The 16075-nt window shown below is 47.0% G+C and overlaps 1 protein-coding gene and 1 pseudogene across 3 annotated transcripts in view; one reads left to right on the forward strand and one right to left on the reverse strand.

Annotated features, from left to right (window-relative positions):
• Positions 1-16075, reverse strand: part of SLC22A9 (solute carrier family 22 member 9) — a 136572-nt gene that overhangs the window by 27854 nt on the left and 92643 nt on the right. The window lies entirely within an intron of this gene.
• Positions 1507-14734, forward strand: LOC102123290 (uncharacterized; annotated as a pseudogene).

The following is a 16075-nucleotide window of genomic DNA, read 5'->3' on the forward strand; positions in this document are numbered from 1 at the left end:
GGTGTAGGGGTCCGGAGGAGCGGTGATGGTAGCTTGAATTAGAAAGGAAGCAGCAGAGAATAAGGAGTGAAAAGACTGGTTTCCATTGTGAAAGTAAAGCCAACAGGCCTTAGTCTGTTCATGCTGCTACCATAAAAATACAATATACCGGTGGCCTATAAAAATCAGAAATGGATTTCTCACAGTTCTGGAAGCTGGAAATCCGAGATAGGTGCCAGCTTGGTCAGGCTCTGGTACGAGCCTTTTTCCAGGTTGAAGACTACTGTCTTCTCATTGTCTCCTCACATGACAGACAGAAAGCTGGAGAGCTCTCTGTGGCTCTTGTTCAAGGGCACGAATCCTATTCATGAGGGGTCTGCTCTTATGATCTAATTACCTTCCAAAAGTCCCACCTTCTAATACTGTTCTATTGAGGGTTAGGATTTCAACATAAGAATTTGTGGGGGATGCAAACATTCAGTCCATTGCAGGGGAGTTGAGGGAAAGGAAAAAATCCAGGAGTTATATATAGCTCTCATTTCAGACCAGGAGTTCCATCATTCTCAATATATCCTCTTTTTTTGCTTAAAAAAATTCCAATTGGCCAGGCACGGTGGCTCACGCCTGTAATCCCAGCACTTTGGGAGGCCGAGACGGGCAGATCACGAGGTCAGGAGATCAAGACCATCCTGGCTGACACGGTGAAACGCTCTCTACTAAAAATACAAAAAATTAGCTGGGTGTGGTGGCGGGCGCCTGTAGTCTCAGCTACTCGGGAGACTGAGGCAGGAGAATGGCGTGAACCCGGGAGGTGGAGCTCGCAGTGAGCGGAGATCGCACCGCTGCACTCCAGTCTGGGGGACAGAGTGAGACTCCATCTCAAAAAAAAAAAAAAAAAATTCCCAATTTAAGGAAATGTCTAGGTGACTGGTCTGGATGGATCCCACCTAACGCTGAAATGATTCTTGATTCAGGAATAGGCAAAACCAGGTAAGAAGCCCTCTTCTAGGACTCATTGCAGCGGTGCAAATGACTCATTGAGCTTCTTCAGTCCCTAGCCTGGAGCACAGTAGGAAGAGCCAGCTCCCAGTGGCCCAGCATCCTCCAGGCATGCAGGGTGTGTCAGTCCTCATCCCAAAGCCCACTGCCCAAGAGGCTTTAGAGACAGCTTGGAATAAGCCCTCTACAGGAGTCCTAAGGATATCCCCTCTTCCCAGCCTCAGTCAACAGCTCAGTATTTTGTCATAGGAACACTTGCTAAAGGAAAAACCCCTCCAGCCTCCAGGTCCTTAATCTACACCTGAGGGCAAAGAAGGGTGCAGGTGACATGACTGACGTGCGGCTAAAACTGGGATAGCCTTTAACCCATGAGGCAAACCCCAGAGTCAACAGTTTTTAAAAACATGAAAGCTGAAGGGGCAACTTCAAATACCTCCTTTATTAGATAAACAAAAGTAGTTTTTCTAACTACTTAGAAATGTAATGTCCCAAATTCTACTCTTTTCATCTTTCAGGGGTATGTCATGGGTTGAATTGCGGCCCCAAAAAAAGATATAGTGAAGTCCTCAGAACGTGACCATGTTTGGAAATAGGGCTGTTACAGATGTGATTCGTCAGGATAAGGTCCTACTGGAGCAGAGTGGGCCCCTAACCCAATATGACTGGTGTCCATGCAAGAAGACACAGACACACAAGGAGAACACCATGTGGAGATGGAACACTGCAGAGATGCATCCACAAGCCAAGGAATGCTTGGGGCTACCAGAAGCAAAGAGAGAGGCATGGAACAGATGCTCCCCCAGAACCCTTAGAAGGAACCCACCCTGCTCTGATCTATATTGATAAGGAGAATGGAGAACCAGGTATCCATGCAGCTCCTAAAGATAGGCTGAAGCTGGGATCTGGACCTTCAATCAAAGGCTTAAAGGGGAGATCTCAAGTTTCAACACCATGTGTTGGCAAAATGTCCGGTGCTTTACCAGCCTTACCTAAAGCTACCAGAAAGGCTTTTGGAACTGTCGACAGGGCTACAGAAACGCGAGTAAAGACCAACAGACTCCTCAAACTAAAACACCGAAATTTCTCTGCCAAAAAGATGACCAGGGAGACTGTTAAAGCAAAAAGCTCTGTTCCTGCCTCAGATAATGTTATCCAGAAATAGAAAAATTCTTTCACTTCAGTCTTCTAGATTTTGAGAGTTTTAACCAACCTGAAGAGCACCAGATTACAGGCCTCCCCTTGAGTGGAATGCCTCTTATGATCCTTGATAAGGAGAGAGAGCTTGAAAAGCTGTTTCAGCTGGGCCTGCCTCCACCTGTGAAGATGCCCTCTCCATCATGGGAGCCCAATCTGTTGTAGTCTCCTTCAACCCTTCTGTTGACCCTGGATGTGGAATTGTCACCTGTTTGCTATGACATAAATATATATATATATATATACACATATATTTTTTTTTAGACGGAGTTTTGCTCTTGTTGCCCAGGCTGGAGTGCCATGGCACAATCTCAGCTCACCGCAACCTCCACCTCCCAGGTTCAAGCAACTCTCCTGCCTCAGCCTCCCAAGTAGCTGGGATTACAGGCATGCACCACCACGCCTGGCTAATTTCGTATTTTGAGTAGAGACAGAGTTTCTCCATGTAGAGGCTGATCTCAAACTCCTGACCTCAGGTGATCTGCTCACCTTGGCCTCCCAAAGTGCTGGGACCACAGGTGTGAGCCACCACGCCCGGCCATGCTATGACATAAATATTTAAATTTCTTGATGCTTTAGGGTTTATGTGTGTTTCTATTAATAAAGCATTCTTTTTCAACAAGAAAATAAAACTCACCCTGCTAACACCTTAATTTTGCACTTCCAGCCTCCAGAACTGTGAGACAATAAATTTCTGGGTTTTTTTCATTCACACAGTTTGGCAGACCATGTTACAGCAGCCCTGAGAAACTAATATAAAGTCAACTGAGTGGAGAAGCTGAGCACTGACGCACGGTGGCAGGTCACTCATAAAATCTGCTCTCCTGTCAGGAACCTGGGCATATCTAGGATGTGAAACTGGGGAGATCTAGGGTTCAATGCTAGCATACTCTTGGGTTTACTCTAGAAATGTTATTAACTTCTCTAGGCCCTTCTTCTAGAAAAACAAAGGGAGAAGGGGATCAAGCCATCTAACTCAAAATCCTACTGAGACATTTATGTCAGTTCCATTGATGATTTGGGAACATACACATTAGTTTTAAGGTGTTTAAGGTTTTTTAAACTAATTTATATGGGTCCTTTTGGTTTTTTGTGTTTTTGGTTTTTGGGGTTTTGTTTTTTGTTTGTGTGTGTGTGTGTGATTTTTTTGTTGTTGTTGTTTTGTTTTGTTTTTTGTTTTATTTTGTTTTTGAGATAGTGTCTCATTCTGTTGCCCAGGCTGGAGGGCAGAGGTGTGATCACAGTTCACTGCCACCTCTGCCTCCCAGGTTCAAGCAATTCTCCTACCTCAGCATCCCGAGTAGCTGGAACCACAAACGTGCACCACCATGCCTGGCCAATTTTTTGTATTTCTTGTGATAGAGACAGGGTTTCACTATGATGCCCCGGCTCATCTCAAACTCCTGAGCTAAAGCGATCTACCTGCCTTGGCCTCCTAAAGTGCTGGAATTACAGGCATGAGCCACCACACCTGACCTATTTTTTTATTTTTAATTTTTGTGGGTATACAGTAGGTGTATATATTTATGGGATACACGAGATGTTTTCATACAGACATGGAAAGTGAAATAATCACATCATGGAGAATGGGGTCTCCATCCCTTCAAGCATTTATCCTTTGTGTTACGAACTATCCAATTACATTGTTTTAGTTATTTTTAAACATACAATCAAGTTATTATTGGCTATAGTCACTCTATTGTGCTGAAAATAGTAGGTCTTATTCATTCTTTCTAATTTTTTTGTGCCCATTAACCATCCCCATTGTATTAATTGTTTTCACATGACTGATAAAGACATACCCAAGACTGGTCAATCTACAAAAGAAAGAGGTTTAATGGACTTACAGTTCCATGTGGCTAGGGAGGCCTCACAATCATGGCAGAAGGCAAGAGGCACTTCTTACATGGCGGCGACAAGAGACAGAATGAGAGCCAAGAAAAACGGGTCTCCCCTTATCAAACTGTCAGATCTCATGAGACTTACTGTCTACCAACAGAACGGTATGGGAGAAACTGCCCCCGTGATTCAATTATCTCTTACCAGGTCCCTCCCACAACACATGGAAATTATGAGAGTACAATTCAAGATGAGATTTGGGTGGAGACACAGTGAAACCATAACACCCATCTCCCCCACAGCCCCCCAATGTTTGGGTTTATTATCATAAATTAGGAAATAAATCTATGATTAACCTTAAAGGTAATTCAATTCATTTTATGTCTTACGTATATTAGACTTTGGGGGCTGTGGTAGGCAGCTTCTAAGGTGCCCCAATGATCCCCACCTCCTGGTATTGGAACCCTTATGTAATCCCTCCCTCTTAAGTGTGGATTGCATTTACTGCCTTGCTTCTAACAAATAGAAAACAGCAGGGGCGGGGCGCAGTGGCTCAAGCCTGTAATCCCAGCACTTTGGGAGGCCGAGACGGGTGGATCACGAGGTCAGGAGATCAAGACCATCCTGGCTAACACGGTGATACCCCGTCTCTACTAAAAAATACAAAAAACTAGGCGAGGTGGTGGGCGCCTGTAGTCCCAGCTACTCAGGAGGCTGAGGCAGGAGAATGGCGTAAACCTGGGAGGCGGAGCTTGCAGTGAGCTGAGATCCGGCCACTGCACTCCAGCCTGGGCGACAGAGCGAGACTCCGTCTCAAAAAAAGAAAAAAAAAGAAAAAAGAAAACAGCAAAAGTGACGAGCTCCCAAGATTCCATTATAAAAGGACTGTGGCTTGCATCTTGAGAGTCAGAGTGGCTCTTTCTCACGGCTCACTCCAGAGGAAGCCAGCTGCCATGCTGTGAGGTAGCCATGCAGAGAGGCTCACACAGTAGGGGACTGAAACCTGGCAATGACCACATGGAGTTGGATCATCTGCCCCAAAAAAGCCTTTAGATAAAACCCTGGGTCTAGCCACCAGCTTGACGGCCACCTCATGAACGACCCTGGGCCAGAGACCTCCAGCTAAGCCAGGTTCAGAATCCTGACACACAGAAACTGTGAGCTAGTACAAAGGTGCTGTTTTAAATCACTAAGCCAGGGTTGGTGGAGGGAGTCATTTGCCACACAGTAATAATGAATAGAGAGATGTCCTATGGGAATCTGAGTTTTTGCAGCAGGGTCTGAAATGGGTATTCTGAAGACTGGAGCTTGGATTTTCCTCTAATGGCATGCAAATTAAGAGAAGAGACTGAAGTCAGGGTCAATTTCAGCACAAGGGATGAAACACACACTTTGGGTCTGTGTGCTTCATGACAAACCTCCACCCCCAGGCTCTCCCGGTGCCTGCTTCCTCCCATATCCACACTCTTTTTTTTTTTCTAGGGGTACAAATGCAGGTTCGTTATATAGTAAAATTGTGTCATGAGGGTGTGTTGTACAGATTATTTCATCACCCAGGTACTAACCCTACTGCCCAATAGCTATTTTTTTCTGCTCCTCTCACTCCTACCATCCTCCACCCTCCAACAGACCCCACTGTGTGCTGTTCGCCTTTATGTGTCCATGTGTTCTCATCATTTAGCTCCCACTTATAAATGAGAACATGCATATTCGGCTTTCTGTTCCTGTGTTACTTTGCTAAAGATAATGGCCTGCAGCTCCATCCATGTTCCTACAAAGGACATGCTCTCATTCTTCTTTTATGGCTGCACAATATTCCATGGTGTATATGTACCACGTTTTCTTTACCCAGTCCATCACTAACGAGCATTTACATTGATTCCATGTCTTTGCTATTGTGAACAGTGCTGCAATGAACACACATGTGCATGTGTCTTTATGGTAGAATAATTTCTGTTCCTCTGGGTATTTGCCCAGTGATGGGATTGCTGGGTCAAATGAGAAAACAATCCTCATCCACATTCTTTCTCTCCTTCCACCTTTACAAAATTGATGGAGGTCAATCTAGCTTTCCAAATCCACTTGTAGTGGACTGAAAGGCAGTTCCCAAAAAGATATGTCTTCATCCTAAACTCCAACACCTGGGAATATAACTGTAAATGATAAAAGATGTGATTAAGTTAAGGGTTTTGAAATATATGAAACAATCCTCAACATCACTAATGATCAGAGAACTGCAAATCAAAACCACAAAGCGATACCACCTTACTCCTGCAAGAATGGTCATAATCAAAAAATAATAGATGTTGGTGTGGATGCAGTGAACAGGGAACACTTCTACACTGCTGGTGGGAATGCAAACTAGTACAGCCGCTATGGAAAACAGTGTGGAGATTCCTTAAAGAACTAAAAGTAGAACTACCATTTGATCCAGCAATCCCACTACCGGGTACCCAGAGGAAAAGGAGTCATTACACAAAAAAGATACCTACACACCCATGTTTATAGCAGCACATTTCACAATTGCAAAAATGTGGAACCGGCCTAAAGGCCCATCAATCAACGAATGGATAAAGAAACTGTGGTATATATATACAATGGAATACTACTCAGCCATAAAAAGGAATGAATTAATGGCATTCACAGCAACCGGGATGGAACTGGAGACTATTATTCTAAGTGAAGTAACTCAGGAATGGGAAACCAAAATCATATGTTCTCACTCATAAGTGGGAGCTAAACTATGCGAATGCAAAGGTGTAAGAATGACACAATGGACTTTGGGGACTCAGGGGGAAAAGCTGGGAAGGAGGTGAGGGATAAAAGACCATAGAGTTCACTATACACTGCTCGGGTAATGAGTGCACCAAACTCTCCCAAATTACCACTAAAGAACTTATTCATGTAATGAAATACCACCTGTTCCCCAAAAACCTATGGAAATAAAAATTTTTTAAATCAATTAATTTTTTTTTAAAAAGGGTTTTGAAGGGAGGAGCTCATCCTGGTTACCTGAGAGGGCTCTAAGTTCAGTGAAAAATGTTCTATGATCATGAGGCAGGGGGAGATTCCACCCACAGCAGAGTAGACAGTGTGACCACAGAGGCAGAGAGTGGAGAGTGCAGAGAGTGCATCCAGAGGTCAAGGAAGACCCAGAGCCACCAGAAGCTAGGAGAAAAACAGAACTGATTCTGCCTGAGAAAGCTTCCAAAAGAAGTGCAGCCCTGCCGACCTCCACCCCCATCCCAGCCCGTTGTAACCCTAACCCTAATCCTAACCCTAACCCTGACACTAACCCTATCCCTTCATCAGGGACCAAGCAGGGCTCAGGAAAGTCCACTGGACTATACCTTGGTGTTCAGGAATGTCACATGATCGCTTCTGTTTTTTTCCCAGCCTCAAGGGCAGATCTACACAAGGCCATGGGAATCCACCTCTCATATCAGTGTGGCCTGAATGTGAGACATGGAGTCAAAGGACATCATTTTGGAGCTTTAAGATTTGACTTCCCCACTGGATTTTGGACTTGCATGGAGGCTGTAGCCCCTTTCTTTTGGCCAGTTCCTCCCATTTGAAATGGGTGTATCTACCCAATTCCTGTACCCCCACTGTATCTAGGAAGTAACTAACTTGCTTTTGATTTTACAGGCTCATAGGCAGAAGGGACTAGGCTTGTCTCAGATGGCACTTTGGACTATGGACTTTTGAGTTAATGTTGGAATGAGTTAAGACTTTGGGGGACTGTTGGGAAGGGATGATTGGTTTTGAAATGTGAGGACATGAAATTTGGGAGGGGCCAGGGGTGGAATGATATGGTTTTGCTGTGTCCCCACCCAAATCTTGAATTGTAGCTCCCATAACTCCCACGTGTCATGGGAGAGACCCAGTAGGGGATAATTGAATCACGGGGGTAGACATTTCCCATGATAGTGATTTCATGATAGTGAATAAGTCTCACAAGGTCTGATGGTTTTATAAAGAGGAGTTCCCCTGCACACACTCTCTCCTGCCTGCTACCATGTAAGACGTGACTTTGTTTCTCCTTCATCTTCCACCATGATTGTGAGGCCTCCCCAGCCATGTAGAACTACAAGTCCACTAAACCTGCTTTCCTTTATAAATTACCCAGTCTTGGGTATCTGTATTATCAGCATGAGAACAGACTAATACACTGTCTCCTCAATGGGACCTCACCCAAGAAGGCTACCTGTGGGCAGAAGGTGACCCCAGCAGAAAGAGACTTTGTTGGTAGTACTGGGCAGAGTGTGAGAGATCAGCTGGGCATCACTCACATCCACAATGGTGTGGGGGCCGGGTGTGGTGGCTCACGTCTGTAATCCCAGCACTTTGGGAGGCCGAGGTGGGCAGATCACCTGAGGTCAGGAATTCAAGACCAGTGTGGCCAACATGGTAAAACCCCATCTCTACTAAAATACAAAAATTAGCCGCATGTGGTGGTGCACACCTGTAATCCCACCTTCTAGAAAGGCCTAGGCAGGAGAATTGCTTGAACCCAGAGGTTGCAGTGAGCCAAAACTGCACCACTGCACTCCAGCCTGGGTGACAGAGTGAGACTCCATCTCAAATAAATAAGTAAATAATATAAAAATAATAATAATAATAATAATAAAACAATAGTGTGGGCAGAGTTCCCGGAGGGGGACACCCAGCAGTACACCCCACATGGATGACAAGAGCACAGTTGAGGAGCCCTCTCCTTTTCCTTTCCTCCCTCCTCCCTTCCCAGACCCTGAAGGAGCTGAAGCAGCTGCTAGCATGGGGAGAGGAGGTAAATCCAAGAGAGTAAGGACATTGGCCATACACCCACTGCCCATCCCCGCAACCTTCCCTACTGCAGAAAGCCAGGCCTGGGTCAGCTTGAATAGGAGAAGCTTTATATTCGATGGGAGATATTTTTATTTAGATAGGACTGGGTTTATTTTCTTAACTTGACAAAAGCAGTTTCCTTTTTGCCCAACATTTTATAAGAATTTTCAAGCATACAGAAAAGTTGAAAGAATAGTATAATAAATACCTATATATTCACCACCTAGATTCAAAAATTATTAACATTGTGTGTATGTGTGTATACATGGTCTTGCTAAACCACTTGAAAGCAAGCTTCAGACATCATGACTCTTCATTCTTAAATCCTTCAATGTACAACTTCTAAAAGAATCAGACTTTTAATGTCTAAAATTGAAATTGCTCTAATACCTGAAAAAAATGGGTAAACTATACTTAGCTGAAACATTTTCAAGGAGGGGTGCTGTGGTTTGAATGTCCCCTTCAAAACTCATGTTGAAATTGAATTGCTATTGTGATGGTATTAATAGCTGGGGGCCCGGCGCAGTGGCTCACACCTGTAATCCCAACACTTTGGGAGGCCAAGGCAGGTGGATCACCTGAGGTCAGGAATTCAAGACCAGCCTCACCAACATGGTGAAACCCCATCTCTACTAAAAATACAACAATGAGCTGAGTCTGGTGGCATGCACCTGTAATCCCAGCTACTTGAGAGGCTGAGGCAGGAGAATCGCTTGAACCCGGGAGGTGGAGGTTACAGTGAGCCAAGATCATGCCACTGCACTCCAGCCTGGGAGACAAGAGTGAAATTCCATCTGAAACAGGTGGGAACTTTAAGATATGATTAGGTCATGAGGGCTTTGCTCTCATCAGTGGGTTAATGCTGTTATCAGAGGAGTGGGTTAGTTATCCTGGAAGTGGGCTCCTGGTAAAAGGATAAGTTCAACCCCCAGTTCTCTCTGTGTCTCACACTCTCTCACCCTCTCTCACCATGTGATGCCTGCCACCATGTTATGATGCAGCACTAAGGCCATCACTAGATGTGGTGCCATGCTCTTGGACTTCCCACCCTCCAGAACCATGAGCCAAATGAATCTCTTTTTTTTATTTTTTTAAATTACCCAGTCTGTGGTATTCTGTTATAGGCAACAGAAAATGGACTAAGACAATGTGGGGAAAGAGAAGCAACAGAACAAGTGCAAGGATGGAGGCAGAAGAAAAATAAAAACTATATCCTACTTTACACTCTACAAAATCCAGCCCATAAAATGACCCAGTTTCACAGAGGTAAGACAATTTCAGATCATGACAGGTGCTATGAAGAAAATCAAACAAGATAGAGGTGATAAGAGTCAGGCTAGAAGGTAAGACAACATTGGAGTGGCTGGTAAGAAATGAAATCCCCAGAAATAGAAGGTGACATTTGAGATGAGACCTTGATGACAAGGACAACCTGACAATATAAGACAATCAGGAAAACAGCATTCAAGTCAGGGTAACCAATGAGGCCAAAAGCCTGGAGGCAAAAGGAGCATGGAGTAATATTTTGGTGAGGGAGAGGTGGCAGAAAGCACTGAGGGAGGAGAGGCGATCACAGACCAGATCCTGTTGGTCAAGAAGAGGAGTGTGGGGAGAATTTTAAGCACGAGCGTGACTGATTTGACCTAGGTTTCTAGATGTTATGGCTGCTTAGTAGAAAAAGACTTGTTGGGGAGGGCCAAAGTGAAGCCAGGAGACCATCAAGGAGGCAGTTTTCAATCCTCCAGGTGAGACAGTAAGGTGGCTTGGACCAGGGTGGTGGCAGTGGGGTAAGCATTATTGCTCTCCCTACTTTACAGATGAGGAAAGAGAGGCCCAGAGAAGTTAAGTGACTTAATAAACCTCATGCAGCCGTTATGTGGCAAGAGAGTTAAAATGGTAAATTTTGTGTTACGTACATTTTACTACTTTTTATTGTAATGAAATATATATAACACAAAATTTACCATTTTAAGCATTTTTAAGGGTACAATAAGTGGCATTAAGTATATTCACGATGTTGCGTGACCACGATTATTATCCATTTCCAGAACTTTTTCATCATCTCAAATAGAAACTCAGTACCCATTAAACGATAACTCACCTTCTGTTATTGTTTAAGGTAACTTCTGTTCTACTTTCTATCTCTGAATTTACCTGTTCTATGTACAAAATGGAATCATAAAATATTTGTCCTTCTGTGCCAACTTATTTTCTCTTAATGTTTTTGGGACTCATTCAGGTGTCATCGTTTTCTTCCATTTTAAGACTGAATAATATTCCACTGTATGTTATATCACACTGTGTTTATCCATTCATCTCTTGATGGAGAGCGGGGACTTTTACCAAGATGTCTGATTCCAACGCTATTCTGGTTGGCTCTGTTGAGCCCAGTGCAGTACCCCCTGTAGCCACCAGAGGGAGCAGAGGGCACACCAGGCGGGCACACTGCAGGCACCGGGCGGTTTCTGGGAAGAAGAGGAACGGATCCAGCTTTTGCACACAAAATCTTACACGCAGAAACCATGCAAATAGAGGCAAGCTGGCCGCCAGGAAAGCACCCAGACTATAGAATCGGCCACAAGTGGAGAAAAGGAGAAGGGAGTGTTAGGGCTGGAAGGAGCTGCCCCTGTGATCCTGGTCCAACCCCTAAAATGGAAACAGACGCCTCTGGCCACCCACAGTTTCCCTGCCAGCTGTCCTCAGCGTGAACAACCTCCGTGCTGAAGAGCTCAGGAGGGAGGCGGAGGGGGGCTGGGTCCAGTAAGGCTCGGGTTCCCATTCCTGCCCTTCTCCAGCAGCGGCATGACCTCCAACCTGTGGCTTGCACCTTTTACGGATGAGGAAACTGGGACTTGGAGCTGTTGATTGTCCAGAGCAAGTGGAAGAGGCAAGATCCGAATGCCGCCACATGCCTTGTGATTCTCTTCTCCAAGCTCAGTGCCCTGGTTTCTTCAGCCGTATCTCATGATATGTGGTCTTTAGGGCTCTTCCCTACCTCATCTGTTTGGCCAGCCTCCCTACAGGCGAAACGTACAAGGGTCTGTGGCTCTTGAGGCTGATCTGACCACTGTGGCCTCCCTCCTCTGAGCACCCAGCCTCTAATAATGCTACCCAAGTTTGCCGTGGCTGGTTTTGGCAGCCACCTCATGTTGACTGAATTTCTGTCAGTTTCAATCCCTCGGCTTTTCTCACATGTGCTGTTGCTAAGCCATTTCTCCCCCACTGCATCCTTGTGCAGCTGGGTCTTTGGATCCGAGTCCAGGAACTGACATTTATCCCTGTCAAATTCATCTTGTTCATTCATCTGACAAACATTTGTTCAGTGCCCACGCCATACCAGGCACCAGGAATACAGGAACGAAAGACAAGGCTCCTGGCCTAAGGAGCTCACATTGGTATTCATCTCAGCAGTAGCCACCAGTGAGTGAGGGACTACTGTGTGCCAGGCATACAGCCTCTGCTGGGTGCTGTATTTAGGCTATCTTCTTAACCCTTACAGCACTGCAGTGTCGGTGGCATTGTCCCCATTTTGCGATGGGAAAACCAAGGCTCAAAAACTTTGAGACTTGTCTGAAATGACATTGCCAGAAGGAAGCAGGCCCAGTATTCAGCCTTCCAATTGCTTTGGATCTTGATTCTGTCCTCCTACTTAAGACACCTTGTATCCCAGCTTTGGGTTCTCTGCAAACCTGATAAACTTCTCTGAATTTCATCAACAGCACCGAGGAAGCTAAGATGAGATCAGAGCTCTGGGGTGGGCCACCCGTGCCCCCCTGCCCAAGAAAAACAGTCATCTATGATTCTGAACCCTGTGGGTTCAGCAGATACAAATGCACCCAACAGTGAACTCCCGCCCTCACCCCCAGCCCCAGGTTCCCTCCCCTGACAAGCAGCTATGTATATGGTTGCTGTCATCTTTATCATCAAACTGGTCCCTGCTGCCGAGTCCTCTACGTGTAGGAGCTCAGCTGTGACTGGCCCTTGACTTCATCATGATAAAGTTTCATTTGCCAATCCCCTCCCCAGGAGGGACACTCCAAGTCCAAGGACAAGGTTGGCGAGAGGCCGCTGAGGGGATTTCACAGGCTCTGAGTATCTTCCTTGTATCTGTGACTTCTCTCCCACGCTGTCTGCTCCTGGAGGCTCAGCCCAACTTTATCATTAAGCTCTTCTGCCACGCTGAGGGAGACCAACTGCAGAGCAGGCCTGTGCAAGCGCCATGGGCAGGAAATAAGGCAGGCAGAATACATGCGCTGCTTGGTGGGGGTAGGTATAAAATGGGCTCCAAGCTCCGAGGCAGGACCCAGGGGACACCATACTTCATGACAGAGTTTGGGGTTACCACCTCACAGGACAACGTGCCCTCCCCTCCTCACACCCCTACGAGCTTGCAACAGTTATCCTTCCACCCATTTTTGCAGGCGAGAAAACTGAGGCCCAGCAAGTGTGGTCTGGGGCAGAGCACTACCTCTGCTAAGAATGTTTCCTGAAAACAGATCTGGGATTTCCAGGGCCCCAAAGGACAGCAAAAAGCAGGGCCCTGCCATGGACACACCAGTGGAGGTAAAAGGACTACAGATGATGGAGGTGACTCCGGAGTTTTAAAGACCCTTAGGACATTGTTGAAAACCTCTAGTCTAGCTTTTTGTGCCTGAAGAGCATCTGGGGAATATAAATTCTCCAACTCCTGCCAAGGGTTCAGAGAGTAGCAAACACATCCTTCAGGAAGGCCATGCCTTTGTGACCTTAGAGTTCGGTGGGGAGAGGGCAGATAATAAGCAAGCGTGTCATTTCAGAGTCATGAGTGCTATAAAGAGTGTACGGCAGTATAGAGAACGCTGCTCTAGCTAGCACGGTCCAGGAAAGCCTCTCGGAGGAGGTGTGATTTGAGGAGCCAAGAAAGACCCAGCCTTGGAAACAACGAGCAAAGAGATGCTGAGTGAGAACGAGGCTCTCCACCCAAAGCATGGATGGCATAGCAGGGAGAAGACCTCATAGCTCAGATAGGAGATCCCAGTGGGGAAGTGGTGGGAAGGTGTCCCAGGGAACCTGACACCTGGCCCCTCCATTCTTCCGTCATTCTCCAAAGCAATGCTCTGTGTCTTCTCCATTTCCTCCTATCTTCAGAATCCATTTCTGCACAAGGCTTAGCCCAGAGCAGTTGCTAGATAAATGTTTGCTGAGTGAATAAACTCCTGAAGACAAGCAAGGAGGAACTGTGAGGACGAATCAGAGGAGATCCTACCTTCCTCTGCAAGGAATCACTTGATGGAGCTGATGGCCTCTTTAGGTGGTTCAAGCAGAAAAGACAAAGGGATTCCAGAAGGTGGGAGGAGGGGTCGCCTACACAATTGGAAAATTTCACACAAAAGTCCAGATTTCAAGCTATTTTTAAAATATCTGAAGATCTGGCAACCAAAGCCTGCACATCCCCATGGCAACACCGGCTGGTGCTGAGCGGGCGCTGCCCCCTTCAGACTGGACATGCGCTCTGCAACTCCTCGCGGCCCCGCGCTCCCTTTCGCTGGCACTCTGCCCACCTCACTCGGCCACATCACCTGGCCCCCTGGGATGAGTTGGCCAACCCTGGCTTAAGACATCCCATGAACAGAAAGCCATGCTGGGACATGGGGACAGTGGCATGTGTCCCCTCCGCCTGCTGCTAAGGAACGTCAGCCTGGGGTCCCGCCCTCGAGTTCTTAGGCAGGTGTCTGGTGTGAGGGAGCTCCGGGAACCACATAATCCGTTCCCTGTGCTGGATTCTTTGCCAGGTGACGCGAGGGCTCCAAAATGCAGCGACGCCCTCTTGAGGAAAGAGGTGTCGTTCCAGTGCACACCAGAAGGGGGCGACTCTCCCAGCCGTGCCTTCAGAGCTGCCCATGAGGGCCATTCCTAGCCTTGCCCTGGCAACTGGAGCACAGCCCTCGGAGCGTCCTGTGTCCCTGCCCTGTGCCACCTGAGGTGGCAGCTGAGGCCCAGGCTGCCTGGCAACATGATGGGCTCGACCAGAATTGACTGGGCCAGGGCCGCCTCCAGGGACCCAGGGAGGCCCTCAAGAAACCCACGCACCTGGAAGCGCTTTCGGCCTGTACCCAAGGGCTGGAGAGCACACCTCCTGTCCTGGCCTCTCTTCCTCCTCTTCTTCCGGGAGTGTCCGGCCTTCCTGAGGCCTGTGCCCTCAGGGCTGACCCTGTCACTAAATACTGTGTGCTTGGCACTGTGCTCAGGCTTTATACACTGTTATTTAAAACCCCAACAATCCCATAGGTAGGTTTTATTCCCCATTTGGCAGTTACGAGTGAGGAAACTGAGGCTCAGGCGGGCATCACCTGGCCAAGTCCACGCAGCTAACAAGAGGTGGAGTCGAGATTCAAATTCAGGCCTGCGGAATCCTCATTCCCTGAACTGCCTCACTCCCATAAAGGAAACTTTAGCATCAACCTGTGAAGGGAGAGAGATTGGGGTTTGAGGGCAGAGGGCTCTTCTGGTCACTTTCTCTCTCACTTTAGCCGGAGCATCCCCCCACACCCACAGACCCCACTTTAGCCAGAAGACCTCCATTGTCTGCTTTATACACTGATGTTATGAACCCAATATATTGTTTGAATAAAAGGTTTCTGGTGCTTTTTTTTTAAAAAGCCACTTAACTAATGAAGAGAAACAAGAGGCACACAGAGAGAGTGATCTGGCCAAGGTCATATAACAAGTGCATCACACAATTCCTGATATCACTAATCCAATCACATCCATTAGGGGTTGGGGGCGCTGCCCGGATGCAGCTGCCCCTGGCTGGGCAGTTTAGATATGTATACTCTGGCTTTACTCCAGCAGCCTCAGTGGGGAGTCGCCAGGCTCCTTTAAACAACATTCCACTAGGACAGGAACAGATGGATAACCCAAGCCAATTAGGAACCACAAAATCTCCAAGAGGGCGAATGCCCAGAGCAGGGGGAGCTCAGGGCAGCAGCCCAGCTCACTGCAAGCCTCACAGTCGAAAACCTTCCTAAAACAACCCCTTGGCTGCCTTGGAGCATAATTTAATCTTCCTTTGATGACTCCGGATCTCGCCCTGCCTCAGGCCCCTCTGAGAGCATCAATAACCGCTGGGCCCAGGTGGGAAGCCGAGGGGCAGGGCGGGACCCAGCTTGACCAGCTGACCCTGACCTGCGGTGGGAGGGAAGCTCAGTCTGGACCCTGCGGGCTGGATGCTGCCTTGGTGGAGGGGGGGGCCCGGGAG

This window comes from Macaca fascicularis, chromosome 14 (assembly GCF_037993035.2).
Source record: "Macaca fascicularis isolate 582-1 chromosome 14, T2T-MFA8v1.1".
Lineage (NCBI taxonomy): Eukaryota > Metazoa > Chordata > Mammalia > Primates > Cercopithecidae > Macaca > Macaca fascicularis.